At 49.6% G+C, this 16,452-nt stretch overlaps 1 long non-coding RNA gene across 4 annotated transcripts; it reads left to right on the top strand.

Annotated features, from left to right (window-relative positions):
* The first annotated feature begins 1,711 nt into the window (after nt 1-1,711).
* LOC128790825 (uncharacterized) lies at nt 1,712-12,398 on the top strand. 4 transcript variants are annotated; one of them, XR_008431882.1, is made up of 3 exons: nt 1,712-2,035; nt 3,361-3,509; nt 12,317-12,398. It is a non-coding gene; the product is annotated as an uncharacterized LOC128790825 (long non-coding RNA). The 4 variants fall into 4 exon arrangements; XR_008431884.1 differs by lacking the exon at nt 12,317-12,398 and adding an exon at nt 8,007-8,644; XR_008431880.1 differs by lacking the exon at nt 12,317-12,398 and adding an exon at nt 7,855-7,953.
* Nucleotides 12,399-16,452: the final 4,054 nt, after the last annotated feature.

The following is a 16,452-nucleotide window of genomic DNA, read 5'->3' on the forward strand; positions in this document are numbered from 1 at the left end:
AAAAAAAAAAAAAAAAACAAAAACAAAACCAAAAAAACCCCAAAAAAACCACACCAAGCTCCTTTGGTGTTTCCAAACTACCTGAACTTCCTCCTGAACCCAGCCTGGTTTTGGGTTCTGGGAGACCCACGTTGTCCAAAGCCACTCCCCAGCAGCTCTTGGGTGGCAGGAGTGTCCCCAGGGACGTGTCCTCCCGTGCTTCTCCATCCTGTGAGCAGCCACACTTATTTCAACAAAAATGGGAAAACTGCTCCCACTATTCCCAGCCTGAAATTCTGGAGAAAAAAATGACATTTTTTTTGGCGTTTTTTAAGGAATTTCTCTGAAGTTGTTGGCAGTTGCTGTGGCTCAAAACGTTGGGAATATTTCTAGGACATTTACCAGGGGAGTTATTCCCCGAGTCCACCGTCCCTCCAAGCCTTTTTGGGATGAGCAATCCCATTGTGCAGAACGCTGAAGGAAAAGCGATCCGGCCAAGAGATCTGGCAACCCTTCAGCTGCAGAGCAGCCAGAAACAAGCTGAGCAGAAATATTTTTGTAGCCACAACATCAAGCCCACCCATTGAAAGTGTGTCGGGGATTTTCCAGCCCTGCTGAAACCTCTCTCTTCTTTGCTTTTATTTTTGGAGGACGGGTGATGCCGGTGGTGTTATTTCACTTTTTTTTTTTTTTTTGGACGTTCCGTGCTAATAAAAGTGTTTTATTTCACAGTGTTTTGCTTCCTTTGACACTGGGCTTATGATTTCCTGCTGGAACTGAAATGTCATTGTCTCCAAGGTTGTCATCTGTCTGGTCCCCAGCCAGCGTGTCTGGGAGCTGGGTGTTGTCACCTGGCCTGGTTTGTGAGCACTGCCAGGTTTTGGCCGAGTTAGAAGAAGGTTCCTATGAGTGACCTCCACTCCTGTGAGTAAAATGAGCCTTTTGAAAGAAAACTCGAGTTCAAAAGTCCTTTTAACAAGGACCTGGAGTGACAAGACAAGGGGGGGTGGATCCAAACTGACAGAGAGAAGGTTTAGATGGGATATTGGGAAGAAATTCCTCCCTGGCTCAGGTTCCCAGAGAAGCTGTGGCCGCCCCTGGATCCCTGGAAGTGTCCAGGGCCAGGTTGGATGGGACTTGGAGCAACTTGGGATAGTGGAAGGTGTCCCTGGGTAGACTTGGATGAACTTTAAGGTCCCTTTCAACCCAAACTGTTCTGTAATTCTGGAGTTTCTGAGCATAGAGTATTTTTCTTGCTGCTCTACCTGTCTGCTGCCAGTGGTTTTGCCTCCCTGCGCAGCCAAAATACAGAAATAATCATTTTACAAGTTCCAGTTGCTGCTCAAGTTCTTTCAAACCTCATCCCAGCCTGCTGCGTCCCTGAAATCCTTTCCCAGGATTGTTTCCAGCTAAGCAGAAGAACAAAAATTCCAGCTCTCAACAGGTAACCCCCAGCTGGGGAAAACCTCAGTATCACTGGGCCCTTCTGGTTTTGCTGTCATCCGTTTTCTTCTGTCCAAATCTTTGACCAAATCCAGTTTGGGAGCCAACCTGAAGCCTTGGAATCTTGGAGCATCCCAATTTCTGTGCCCACAGGGCTGGACGAGCTCAGAGTCCAAGGCTGTGTTGTCTGGTGGGTGTTTGGGATGTGACATCACCATGTGAGGGGTGTGGATAGTTGGGAAGCAGAGCAATGGGAAGCAGGGCCCATTCCCAGTGGAACGTTGGGATGGATGTGCAGACTCCAGGGCAGGATACTCATCCTAGAGGCACCAAGTGGGTCACTCCAGATCTGGCCCAAAATCTGACTTCTATCAGATATTTGGTTAATCTGACAAGGAATTTTTCAAGGAATTCGTCTGGGGAAGCAGAGATGAAGCTCAATACGTAGGAAGGTTCATCCTTATTTGTTTCAAAGAAATGTTTTTTTTCGAAGTTTCAATTTGGGAAATCAAAGAGTCATCAAGGCTGGAAGAGACCTTCAAGACATCCATTCCAACCATGAACTCAACACCAACATAATCACCCCAAACCTGGATCTCCAAATGCCACAAAGGTAGGATTTTCACCCATTTTTCACTCTTCTTCTCAGCCCCAAAAGAAATCTTTTGTGTTCATTTTCATGAAAATGAAAAAGAAATATTCTGTGTTCTTTTTATATTCACTGTACTAAAGAACTTTGGAAATCTGAGTCAAATGCAACTCCAAGGATCTCTGCCTTTGGGGGACTTCCTTTTTCAATATTCCTGGGAAGCCTGAGGTGCACCAGGAATATTCCATGTACCAAATGTACACATTGCAGAACAGCCCCCCAGTCTGTATCCATGTACTAACCTGGGCAGGGGCAAAAAAAGTGGGAATCTTCCCATCAGAGTATCCAGGTTTTGTGTCAAATCCTGATTTTGATGACATCCAGATAGAAGAGTTCCCTCCTTTGTTTTATCACATCACCAGATTTCCTTCTCTTCTGAAATCAGAGAGTTGGGAAATTCTTTTCCTTGATTTTCCAGTGGCACCCACCAAGGAGAATGTCAGGGGATAAGTATGGGACAGCTGAGCAGGAATAGACCCAAAATAAATCATGGAACTGGAAGGTCTTTGAAACACAGGAATGATGGAATTAGATGGTCATTAAAACACATTAGGTGGTCTTTAAAACACAAAAAAGAGGGACTCTAAAACACACATCCAGATGGAACTGGGTGGATTTTAAAACACAGGAGTGATGGAAGGGGGTGGTGTTTGAGGTCCCTTCCAACCCAAGCCCTTCAGTGATTCTGTGATGATTTGATTGAGGATGAATCTGACAGACACAGCCAGGATGGGATGGAGCACCATAATTCCCAAAAAAAGATTTAATTAGTCATTATTAGCTAGAGAGAAATTATTAATTCTGCCTCATGTGTTTGGCCAATGCCTCCAGATGGGTAAATCTGGCTGAATTAGTGGTGCCTTAAGTTTTAGCTGTTTTATTTTCAGATTCTGTGCTGCTTTAGTGTGTGGGTCTGAGTTTCACATTAGGGGATGGTGAGCTCTGTGCACAGAGCAGGGAGACAAAACAATTCCTGCTCCAGCTGGGCACCAAGGACAAATGATCCAAATCTCAGGCCCAGGAGCACAAACAGCGTGGGCTGGAGAGAGAAAAACAAGCAGGATGGGAGTGCCTGGGCTAAAGCTGGAATGGGACAATGAACTGCAAGGTGCAAATGGAGCAGAGCTGATCCCAGTGAGAGCCCCCGGGAGTGCTCGTGCATTTTGGGACCATTTTGGTTCCTCTTGGGTGCAGCCCTGGCTGGGCTCTGGTGCTGCCCAAGGTGGACCCATTGAGGCTTTTTAATAAATCCCTGCTTTATTCTTTAGCTCTGTCCATCTCTGTTCTAGGTCAGCCTCTCAAGGCATCGTTAGGAGCTCCTCAATTCCCACACAGCATTCCTGCAGCGTGCAAAAGGGAGGCTGGAAAACGAGTGGCAGCTCCTAAGCCTCCCAAGATTTGCTCCAAAGCCTGGATTTGGGCAAGATCAGCTTCCAAGGTCAGCACAGGGCAGATGGGAAGGTGGGGAGCACGGGGCTGGCTCTGTGAGAGCCCAAACCGAGCCATTCCAAGGCAAAATCCGGCTCTGTCGGAGAGGCGCTTCCAGGATGGACAGGCCGGGCTGGTTTCTGTATGGAGCCCATTGTTCAGCCAAGCACAGGCCTTCCTCTCTGGTTAATGGCTCAGCAAAGTGTGTTGCTTTAATGGTTAATCATCTACTTACATTGTTCAGCGAGGAAAGGCAGGCAGATAATGCCCCTGGCCTGCCGTTCATGTGACAGGCTGGCTTCCCAGGCAGAGCAGGGCAAGGATTTCACACTGGGACAAGGAGGGAGAGGGAAAATGCCAGGCTGGGAGGCTCTGGTGGTTACAAAATGAGTAAAAACACGCATAAATCCATTTGTGGCTGTAGATACACACGTTGCGTGCTCAAGCAAAAATGTGTGTAGAGCAGAAACACACACAGATCCACAAAATGAAATGATGGAATTGTTATTTCTGCCTTTCACTTGCAAGGTTGGATATTTGGTCAGGGCAGTGAGGTTACCTTGATGACTGACGGTTATGATATGATGATGATGATTTTATTTGTTATTGCTATCTGTAGTTCTAGTTACTAGTATGACTATTGTGGTTATGTATTTTATTATATATTATTCTCATTATTGGTGTGATTATGATTGATGGTTACTGATGATGATGATGATGACACCAGATTATTGTCACCATCTGCAGCACCTGTGCTGTGGTAAGCTCCTCCAGGAACACAGATACCTCTGGCACAAGGGCACATGGAGGAGTTCCTGCCTGGACATGAAATTATTATTTCCACCCCAGATGATTTTCCAACAGATAAATGAGCTGATTTTCAGATATCACCGAATCAGGGAATGGTTTCAGTCAGAAGGGACCCTACAAATCATCTGTCCATGGGCAGGGAGGAAGGGGAAATTTCACACAAATGGTTGTGATGTCACAGGCAAAACTCACTCCAAATTCTTTTAGCAGCAAGTCAGGCTCAGAGCCATCACCATCCGGGTTTCAGGATCTCAGGAGTGTCTCCTCTTACTGTGATTGCAAGTCCTGAGCTTGCACGTCCCACCCTGCACCCTTTGCTGTCTGAATAGGTCCACCAGAGATGCTGTGGAGGAGTCAGAGGGCTCAGTTCTCCTCCCTGGTATCATTTTGGAGGAGTCTCTTGTTTGGAGATGTCTCACACAGGGAATACACCACTGTTTCAATCCCTGGAAGACCTTGGAACCCTTGAGGTTGGAAAGCCAAGATCATCATCATTAGCCTGGAGAAAAGGAGACTCAGGGCTGACCTCAGCACTCTCCACAGCTCCTGAAAGGTGCCTGTGCTCAGCTGGGCTTGGGCTCTTTCTCCAGGAACTGACAGAACCAGAGCACACAGCCTCGAGCTGCACCAAGGGAAATTCAGGTTGGATATTAGGAAGAAGTTTTTCACAGAAAGGTGATAAAGTTCTGGAATGGCTGCCCGGGAAGGTGGTGCAGTCACCATCCCTGGGTGTGTTTAACAAAGCCTGGATGTGGCACTGGGTGCCAGGGTTGAGTTGAGGTGTTGGGGCTGGGTTGGACTCGATGATCTTGAAGGTCTCTTCCAACCTGGTCACTCTGGGAATTCTGGGAGTCAAGTCCAACCATTCATCCAGCACTGCCAAATCCCCCTGGACCACGTCTCCAAGCACCACATCTGCTGCGGCCCTGGGGACATCTACCTGATCCCCTGGACTGCTCCACATGAATAATCAGAGTTTGTCAGTGTCAAGGAAGGAGCCTCTGGGTCAAATTTTCCCCCTCAGTGTATTCAGCAAATATCAAACTTCACTATTGCATCCTGACCTAAACATCTCTGTGTGACCGTGACAAATGTGCATTTTCACCCCAAGTGGAGGGGCAGGCACTGAGTTTTTCTCTCTGTGACAGTGACAGGACCCAGGGAATGGCATGAAGCTGTGCCAGGGGAGCGTCAGGTTGGATATGAGGGAGAAATTCTTCCCCCAGAGGGTTCTGGGCACTGCCCAGGCTCCCCAGGGAATGAGCACAGCCCCAAGACTGCCAGAGCTCCAGGAGGGTTTGGACAATGCTCTCAGGGATGCACAGGGTGGGATTGTTGGGGGTCTGGGCAGGGCCAGGAGCTGGGCTGGATGATCCTTGTGGGTCTCTTCCAGCTCAGGATATTCCATGATTCTGTGATAGACCCTAATTTGACAGGAGTTTGGTTCCACACATAATGAAAATTAAGCATCCAACTCCACTCCCTTGAGTTGGTCCCTTCCAGAGCATCTGCTCCTTTCCACAGGGAATTGATAGGAGGGAACACCACCCCCAATACCTGGAACATGTCCTTTATTTATTTATTATTTATGTCCTTTTTATTTTTAACTTAATAACTAATCACTCGTGTCTCGTAATGTGGATTTTTTTGTCTAATTACAAAATACCACTGAAACCCTTGAAGAAGAAGGCGGTGAAGATGGACTGCTCTAAAAACTTTATCTTAGCTTTATATATATTACTATACGCTAAACCCTTAAACTCTTAAGTTTCCCAGCCTGTGATATCACACACTTCTATCCAAACTCCACCCCCACAATCCCAGCTCTGTCATTCCATTTTGGAAGCTTCTCCACGGCCTCAGGTCAATGCAGTGTTCTCCTGGGGGTCAGTGCCTGGCAGCACAGAAAGCCCAAAACTCTCAGTATTCTGGGTTCCAACACTTAATAACTCCCTTGATCCATTCCCATTGCCCTGAACAGGATATCACCATTTTCCTGTCTCCTAAAACACACAGCCCAGCCCCCCCAACACCGGGAAACAACACCCAGGAGGGAAAAAAAAAAAGAGACATCTGAGCCACTCAGGGCTGGCAGACCAGACACAGGACTACCCTCAGCAGCCTTGAGACCCGTGTGACTCAGCAAGGTCAACACACTTCAAGTCCACTCCAGGAACAACTCTCCTGGCTTTTTGTCATCCTCCCAGGAGGAAAGGGGCAAGAGGAGAATGGTCTGCAAACACTTGGAGTGTTTGTTCCTCCCCGGAGGGCACTTGACACTTGGGAAGTACTTGCAGCCTCTCAGGGCAGGGATGAGTAAGCTTTGAAGTGCAGGCTCCCTTCCCACCTGGAGAGCTCCAGCAGCACCACAGCCCGGCTGGAATCTTCTGTCATGAAGCTGATTTTGTTGTTGTAAAGCAGCGATGTCACGCAGGACGATGGGGAGAGGCCGTGGCCACCAGGCTGGAGAAGAGGATCAGCAGCAGGAATTAGTCCAGGGGGAAAATGTGCTCCAGGGTTTTAAAATCAGGGGGAATGGGACAGGTTTCTCCTCAAGGAAATTTAGAGTGAGGCAAACACAGCCAGGCTGAGCTGGCAGGGATGTTTTTGGCTGGGTCCAGACAGGAACTCCTCCATGTGCCCCTGTGCCAGAGGTATCTGTGTTCCTGGAGGAGCTTACCACAGCACAGGTACTGCAGATGGTGATAATAACCTGGTATCATCATCATCATCAGTAATCATCAATCATAATCACACCAACAATGAGAATAATATATAATAAAATACATAATCATAATAGTCATCCTAATAAATACCAAATATCCAACCTTGCAAGTGAAAGACAACGAAGCAAATCTTCTTTGAGATTGGCTTTTCTTCTGCTCAGGGACAATAAGCCAGAGCCCTCTCACCCCGTAGTCCTGAATCTGACCTGTCTCAGGACCCCATCCTCCTCCCAGCACAGGAATCCACCTGTTCTTCCTAACAAAAATCCTTTCTGCTGCTCCAGGGAAGGATGTGGGCCCCCTGGAGAGGCTCAGAGCTGAAGAGCTGAGATGAAAAGAGCTCTCAGAAGATGCCCTGTGAAGGGCAGTGGAGGGACAGCCAGCCTTGTTTGGTGTAGGGGACACCGAGAGGTGATGAGGCCGCTTTATCCACTGGGAATAAACTTGTCCAGAGGGGAGGGAAAACAGGCTCTGAATGCAGTGACACAGGCTGGAGTTAAACATTAGTGTGACCTGTCTGCAGGCCTGGCTGGCAGCAGCAGGGACAGGGCTCGGGGGTGGAGGGGTCACTCAGAAATCACCAGCTTGGCTTCCAACCCCAGGAACCTCAGGACACCCAGGAAATTCACTCAGGAGCTGAAATTCACCAAGGCAAATGGTAGAATAACAAGGAGTATTTTACTCAAGGGAGCAAAGATGAAATATGTCCTCTTCCTCAAGACAGAAATGCAAAGTAACACACAGAAAAAACTCCCCTGCACAGAAAATGAACCTATGTAAAATAATCTTTCCCCTGCCTGTTTGTCCCCTCTGTTTCAGCCCAGCTCCTCTCCATCCAGTTCCAACAAACCCTCCATCCTTTGGGATCTCATCCCTCTAGAAGACAGCTGTGCTCTGATTGCTTTGATTTCAAGCCTTTGCTACCAGGCTGATGATTTTTTTTTTTTTTTTTTTTTTTACTGGGAATCCAGGAAAAACCTGTGTGAGGAGGAGCTTAAAGGCACTTCCATGCCTGCTACAAAATCCCAGGATGGTCTGGGTTGGGAGAAGTCTTGTAGATCATCCAGTTCCAACTCCCTGCCATGGGCAGGGACACCTTCCATTATCCCAGGTTGCTCCAACCTGGCCTTGGACATTTCCAGGGATCCACAGGCAGCAGATGAAAATCACAGGAACTTCCTCCAGTCTGACCAGCTACATACATCTTTTTGAGGCCACTTTTCCCTTTCCCAAGGGCCCGTGAAATTCAGTTTCAATTCAAAGCCCAACTCATTTTCTGCAGATGGCATCTGCAAGCTACAGAAAAATCAGTGTTTCAGCCATCCATCAGTCATTTCTATATCATTCCTCCCTGCAGATCTCTCTGCTGCTTCCTGTAGCCAGTCTCCAGTTTCCCCATCTCACTGTTTTAAAGATTTTTTTTTTTGTCTCCTTTTGCACTGTCCTAAAAAAGAACCTGAAACACTCTTCCTGTGCCAGGGAAGAGAGAAGCTGTTGATCCCCCAAAAAATGCCCAACACAGATCATTGCAAACCAATAAAAACAACCAAAAGGTCTGTCCCCAGCCAGGTTTCTCTCTCCAGCAGGTCTAAACTGTTTGCCAGACTAATTTTCAGCTAAATAAAAACTTCAGGGTTTACATTTCCAATCCTTCACGAAGCCATTGCTCTTGACCACGTGATCCCTGCAAAAACAGCTTGGGTAAAACTCTTGACATTGATCCTCGGGGATTCCCCTTCTGAATGTTCCTGCAGCAAATGGTTTTGTTTTATCACTTCCCAATAAAACCTGAGCTCTGGGGCTCTCAGGTCTATGGCCAAAGGAAAATCTGGCAGCAACCCAGGGCAACTCGTGACTATTTAGGAGACTCTTGGTGCCAGAGTTGATGCCAAGAAAAGGATGCAGAGGGTGGAAAGGCACCCCCAGGTCCCAGTGACCAGAAATTCCCCAGTTTGGACGCTTTCTTCTCCTTCACCACTGTCCTTAAAACTCTGCTGGCCACAGGAAGCCTTTGGATTAACCTCCAGACCTTGAAGAAGTGGGATTTGGATGCACGTTGAAGCATCTAAATCTTGTTGTCTGCACCTCGAGGGACGATGGGGTTTGACCACAGGGACTTCCTGCCATCTAAAATCCCCCATGGGCTGCCCCACCTGGATGCAGACATCCAAAAGGTTTGATGCCCTGCAGGTCAGGCTCACGTGGATGTCCTAGGTGCCCCACAGTGTCTCAGACAACATTAAACACCCACATTGAGGCGGCTGATTTGAGATCTGGGGGGCTCCGTGTGAGAGGGAATCGAAGGTTTCGTTGTGATCTCTGGGGATCTGATCCCATCACCAAACGTGGGCAATCCCTGGAAGGATCTTGGACTGCTTTTCTCCTGCTCATGTCTGGACCTTCTCGAGCCACATGGAATGACTCACATGGAAGGAAAACTTCCCCTGGATTTGCTGGATTCAGCAAAGCCTTGTTCTGGGAGGCTTCTGGCTCCAGAGGCCTGTAAGTGGCTGGATAACTTGCACATCTTTGCCTGATGCCCTCAGCTTGGACATGGAATGAGAATTTGACCTTGGAAGGAGCCACAAGCCAGACCAAGCGTGGTTCTGTATTTGCATCTTTCCTTCCCCAGCTTCCAGGGAAGTTTAGGAGACACCTGATCACTAATTTCTAGTTTATCTCCATGTTACTCTAACTGGCCTTCATCTTCTGGCTTTTTCGAATCATTTTCTGAGGCCAATAGCAGGAAAATGTTCTGCTGTGTGCACTGGAGCTGCTGGGCACTCAGGTTTCTTTATGTCCCTCCAAAGTAGTCACATCACATCACTGGGCCATGGGCAGGAGTCCCAGGTCGGGTGGTTGGCTTGGGAACATTTTTCCAAGCTTGTGCACACCTGGAGCAAGAGATAGAGTATGTTTGCATGTAGATGTGCATCAGCACATCTTTTTTTTTTTTGGATGGGATCTCTTCTTTTCCAGAGTAGTTTTAGGTAAAATGCAATTTCTCAGGAGCCAGTTTGGGGCAGCCACCCTGTTTGGAGTGGGGACACCATGGAGGGGCCTGGATGGGCTCTGTCCATGCCCCAGCTTGGTTTATTTAGTGCCACGGGATCCTGGCTCAGACCTCGGGTTTTTGGGCGGGCACAGGCAGGGTTGTGACCAGCCTGGCACACCTGAGCTCCGAATGAAGTGAGATATCCTCAAACTGATGCCCTGACTGATGGGCAGGGTTCACTCCAGGTTCCTCCTGCAGCCAAGTCCCCATCACCCACCTGCCCTTGATGCCTTGTGAAGGCTGACCTAGAACAGAGGCTGGATAGAGCTAAAGAATAAAGTAGGGATTTATTAAAAAGCCTCAATGGATCCATCTTGGGCAGCACCAGAGCCCAGCCAGGGCTGCAGCCAAGATGAACCAAAATGGTCCCAAAATGCACGAGCGCTCCCGGGGGCTCTCACTGGGATCAGCTCTGCTCCATTTGCACCTTGCAGTTCATTGTCCCATTCCAGCTTTAGCCCACGCACTCCCATCCTGCTTGTTTTTCTCTCTCCAGCCCACGCTGTTTGTGCTCCTGGGCCTGAGGTTTGGATCATTTGTCCTTGGTGCCCAGCTGGAGCAGGAATTGTTTTGTCTCCCTGCTCTGTGCACAGAGCTCACCATCCCCTGATGTGAAGCTCAGACCCACACACTAAAGCAGCACAGAATCTGAAAAACATAAAAGCTCAAACCTGAGGCATCACCCTTCCCTCCTCTCTCTTGTTTTAGTTGTTCCTAAACCTCCCTGAGGAGCACGAGGGAAGCAGCCTGCTCTCCTCTCACATGCTGGCACAGGGGTGAGAAGCAGAATCCATGCCCTGCCCGATTCCCAGGGGATGGAGTGCAGGCTGCAGCTGCAATTTGCAAGGGCATTTTGGCCCCTGGGAGTGTGTGTGGGCACGCCAGGCTCTGCTGGCCTGTAAATCATTGTCAGCACTCACACAGAGCAGGCCACAGGTCAGGGGCTGAGCACTGAAGCATCCCCTGCCACCATGCCCTGATTTAAGCAGTCCCAGCCCTCCTGAGGTGGTTCCTCACCCAAGTGCAATGGGGTCCCAGGCTCTGGGGAGCTCAGGACATTTTCAGGGGGTTCTGTGGGTGCACGATGTGCAGCTTGGTCACACTGAGACGCCTCACACATGGGAAGCGCTGGGTTCAGCTGGAAAGAGGTGGTGGAAAGGACACAAGGAGGCTGCAGAGAGGCCCCTGGACCCCTCAGCTGCTGCAGGACCACCTCTCAGTCCTGAGACTGGTGTGGGTGAGACACGGCCAAGGCACAGGACACCCAGAGCATGTGCTGGGCTCTGCTCTGGGTGATCTGCTGAGAGATTTTGTGCTTCTTCAGCACAGCGCTTGTTGTTGGTGTGAGCCTGAGCCCAGCAAACAGCAGTGAGGGTGGAAAACACAAAAATCACCACGATCACCTTGCAGCTCTTAATCCCCTTCTTAACCTTCTTATCAGCCCAGGTCTTCTCATTCCCCCATTCCCACATTTTTTCTGCATCCACCTCCAGGCCAAACGGGTGTCTCACATCCACCCTCTCACCACCAGACCCCTCCTGAGATCCCCACCGACCTGAATCGTTCAGCTACAGCTTCCCCCTGAGGGGAAGGGGACAGCAGGGAGAGCTCCTGTCTCTCTGTGACTGTGACAGGACTCAGGGAAGGGCTGGAGCTGTGCCACGGGAGGTTTAGGGTGGAAATCAGGGAAAGGCTCTTCCCCAGAGAGTGCTGAGCACTGCCCAGGCTCCCCAGGGAATGGGCACAGCCTCGAGGCTGCCAGAGCTCCAGGAGAGTTTGGACAACACTCCCAGGGATGCCCAGGGTGGGATTGTTGTGCAGGACCGGTGTTGGAACCCAGGACATCCCTCTGGCTGCCCTGGCTGTCTCAAGACCCTGGCAGGGGGCTCAGAGACCTTGGCATTAAGTCAAAAACACCTGTGGCTTCGATTTTAGCCCGTGGAAAAAGCTGCCAAATTTGTATGAGGAATTACAAGCCACAAGGGTTTGAGTAGTGTGATATTTGAACTAACACAGGGTGGAAAAGTAGAAATTTGGGATTTTTAGAGTAGGGTTCAGGGGGTAAAATGGAGGGATTTGGGCGTGTCCTGGCCTTCTTCTCCTTCTCCTTGCCCTCTGTGTCTTGGTGTGATGGTGACACTTTTCTATTGGTTTAAGGTAGGGACACACTAACATAGAGGATAGATATTGGTACGATATTGTAAACATTGTACATGTAATTTCTAGTATAAAATGGAAACGCCACCCGAGGTGACAGACAGAATGCCATGGCCTCCTTGCTAGCCAGAGCTCGGCAGGTCAGAGAAAGAATGTTCTAGGTAAGGAAAAATAAACAACCTTGAGAAGCCGATCCTACACATTTCAGACTCCTTCTTTGGCTGCACCGGCTGGGAAATGAGGACTTTTACAATCTTGGGGTCATCCCAACAGAGCAGACCCTGAGAGACCAAGAGCTGGATCCATGATCCCTGCGTGTCCCTTCCCACTCAGGGTATTCCACGATTCCATCTCTCTGCAATTAGCACCGATTTCAGCCCCAGCCCATCCTGGTTAGTCCAGGCCTAGGCAGGGTCTCCAAGCACCACGGGGGTGGCAGGAGGGGCCGCCCTGGGTGTCCCCAGCTCTGTGTGGTCCCGCGTGGAGGAAAGGCTGCAGCACTCGTGTTTCCTGCAGGGAGGATCCCGTGTGCCCTGGCTTCCTCCACCGGGGGGCACGTTCAGAAGCCAAAAAGGCGTGTGCAGCTTCCAAGAGCGTGTTCCTGCTGGCCTGGGCTGCTGGGCAGATAAAAGCAATTCCCATCCAATTTAACCACTCGCTTTAAATCCTCCCAAGTATGTGCGAGGCGGCCAAGGCTTGTTGGCACTTTCAGCACAGGCTGGACCTCGTCCATCCTCCCTTCAGGTCCTGTCTTGAAGCAAAGCCACACCGAAGGTTTAAGGGCTCCTGCAAGTTGCAGCAAAGCCTGGGACTGGCAGGGCCAGGCTGGAAAGCGCTGGGATAAATCTCCAGTAGCAGCTTTTATGGCGAGTGAAGATTTAGGTGCTGAAGGTGGCCTTGCTACTGGAAGTCAGTGCTTCTAGTCTTGGCCTGAAGCAATAGGAGGAGGCTAAAATTTGGGAAGAGGTTTTTGGGAGAGCCAGTTGGCCTCGGGAGGAGATGGAGGAGGTGGGGACTGGGGTAACACAGCCTCCCCTCAGGTGCAAAGCTGGGGCATTTTCTCCCTTGTGATCCCTTATTAAACCACAGTGTGGATTTTGGGGTTGTCCTGGGCAGGGCCAGGATTTGGACCCGTTGATCCTCACGGATCCCTGTGGGCTCAGGATATTCCATGAATCCAGGTGTGATTGGCAGGAGCCTCGTAAAACTCCAGGACTAGCACTTACCTGTGCTGCTGGATAATGCCTGGGTGACTCAGCCTTGTCCTGGGCTAGAACTGCACCTTGCTGGGCTTTCCTTTGATGTTTGGGGGCTTTCTCTTTGCTCTCGGGGCTTTCTTTCCTTCCCACAGGTCGTGAGTAAGAAATCAGTGGTTCAGGCAATTAAACCCACACACAGGATGGAACCTGGCAGGCCAAAGCAAGTCCCAGCGCTTCTCTCTTCCACTTGGCAGTTGAATAATATTTATTATTATTTATTTTATTAATTTTAACGATGATTTTTATTATTTATATTTTATTTATGAATGAATATTTATTATTATTTATATTACTAATCAGCAGGAACATTCCTGCTATAAAAAGTTGAATGTCTTTATTTTGCTTTTTACAGGTTGAGGTCTTAACGCACAAGGGATTGAAAGTGTTGAAAATGGAATAAAAGAGGGGCTATTATTTGCTTCTGCAGCAAGTGTTTCTCTGCTTTTCCAGATGTGGAGGGGGGAAAAAAATGTTTTTTCTGCCGTTTTGATGGATTCTTTGCTGGTCCTTGATCCCCAGTCTGGGAATCCTGTGATTCCCTGGTGTGTATGTGACCTCCTCTGAGTGCCATGGCTCACTAAATGATGAATAACTGGATTTTCCCCAGGCAGAGAGAAATCCTGCATCCCTACAAGTGGAAAGTTCGGGAACAGAGTTCCTGGTGGGTGCGGAAAAGGTTGGGAAAAATCTGTGCTGTTCTCCAGGCTGGGAAAACCCTGCTGCTCCTCTGAGGAACCACCGCCGCCCTCGGGGAGTTTTTCCAGGTTTTATTGGCAGAACCGGCAGGTTTTATCACGGGCAAGAAGCAGAGGAACAGGATTTGTCGTAGACTTGCTCCTGCCTGCCTGCTGGTCTTTTCCATGACCTTTTCCACTGACCTTCCTCCCGACAGCTTTTCCTCAGCACATCCCATGGAAATTTCATCCCGGGGACTCCGGAGCCACCTTGCTGCGGGCGCTGGGAGAAGCTGCTCTGAGGGATCTGCAGGTGGAGGGTGTGCAAATGGCCCCATCTGTTGGCCACAGACTTGACCCGGAGCACGGGGAGCTCCAAATCACCTTAAAATCCACAATTGTTCGTCCGTGTCAGAATCAAAACGCTCCGTTTCCCACTTCTCCCGTGATTTCCGTGGGATTCCATGAGCTGGAATGGGCAGATGAACATCTCCAGCGTAGAGATAAACAGCAATTAAATAAAACAATCCTTGCCGAGCTGAAGACATTTATTTCAGGTGCTTTTTCTCCTTAGGAAACAAGGCTTTGAGTCGAGGGAGTGAAACGCTGCAGGAAAAAAAAATTTAAAAAAAGAAAACAAAGTGGCTTTTCTGTACATTTACAAGTGAGGGATGCACTCTGCCTGGTCTGCACTCGTCGTGTAGGAAGAGCTGTGAATCCCAGGACATCCTGCGGGCGGATAAAGCTGCCCCGGTGCTCCTGATAAACCCAAAATCTGCGGGATCCCTGGGAAGGGCTTTAGGGCAAGCTGAGGAGCAGAAGCAGCTGGCATGGCTTGGGATGCACCTGCTCCACCGGCGGCTCCGTGGAGAACCAGTGCCATCTTCTGGCAAACGAGACCTTCCCCGGCACAGCCCCAGCCCCAGCCCGTGCACAGCCGCAGGTTTTAGGGTCTTTTTGGGCAGGGAGCTCTCCAGAGGATGCCCCGACGTCGTGTTGCCTCACACTCAGCCCCGCGTTGTGTTTTTCTAGGCTGTGTGCAGGTGGAGGATAAAATATTGCCGCTGGGAGGGCTGGAAATGCACCTTTTTTTTTTTCCACGTCCACGCAGGATTAGGTGATTGTACAACGTTCTGCCAGCTCAGTTTGGGCTTCTCAGAGGGCGATGGAGCCCAGTGACGTCGGCTCACTTCAACCCCCACCATGAATGGCACCACCCGAACCCGTGGTGAAGAAAGAGAAGAAGAAGGAGAAGAAAGAAGGAGGAGAGGGAGAAGAAAGAAGGAGGAGGAGGAGAAGGAGGAGAAGGAGGAGAAGGAGGAGAAGGAGGAGAAGGAGGAGAAGGAGGAGAAGGAGGAGAAGGAGGAGAAGGAGGAGAAGGAGGAGAAGGAGGAGAAGGAGGAGAAGGAGGAGAAGGAGGAGAAGGAGGAGAAGGAGGAGAAGGAGGAGAAGGAGGAGAAGGAGGAGGAGGAGAAGAACCAGCCTCCACCCCAAAACCTCCATCTTAACTTTCTATCTATTCCTGTATTCTAAACCCTTAAACTCTGAGTTTCCCAGCCTGTGATATCACACACTTCTATCCAAACTCCACCCCCACAATCCCAGTTCTGTCATTCCATTTTGGAAGCTTCTCCACGGCCTCAGGTCAATGCAGTGTTCTCCTGGGGGTCAGTGCCTGGCAGCACAGAAAGCCCAAAATTCTCAGCAGCCAGAACTCCAACATGGGACTAATTCTAATCACAGTCCCATTTTCCTAATCCACTGAGAACGAGGCTAAAATTTGGGATCTGAGGCGTGCCTTGGGGCCATCCTGAAGCAACTCAGCTCGTGGGAAGAGGAGGATGAGTAACTGGGAAGCAGAGCCCTGAATTACCCTCCTTTGAGCAGTGAGTTCCTCCCAGATGGCAATCTTGAATTTAATCACTTAAATCACTTAATTTAATCAATTAATTAATGCTCTGATAACTGAAACTGTTGCAGCTGTGAGGTGCAGCTCCAGCTTGAGCCACAGGGAGGACCAGAGCAGCTGAAACAGATTGAGATGGATAACTCCCATCCCCCAGATCCCCCTGTCCATGGACAGGACAGCTTTTCCTGGGAATACGGGCACGTAGTTGGAGTGACCAGAGTCAGGAGCGAGTCAGGTCTTATTTTCCCCCTGTACTCAGCCCTGGTGTGGCCACACCTCAAATCCCAGGGTCAGTTTGGGCCCGTCATGAGCGGAAGGGCATTGAGGGGCTGGAATGTGTCCAAGGAAGGGAAGGGAGCTGGA

The sequence above is a fragment of the Vidua chalybeata genome, chromosome 1, assembly GCF_026979565.1.
Source record: "Vidua chalybeata isolate OUT-0048 chromosome 1, bVidCha1 merged haplotype, whole genome shotgun sequence".
In the NCBI taxonomy this organism is placed as follows: domain Eukaryota; kingdom Metazoa; phylum Chordata; class Aves; order Passeriformes; family Viduidae; genus Vidua; species Vidua chalybeata.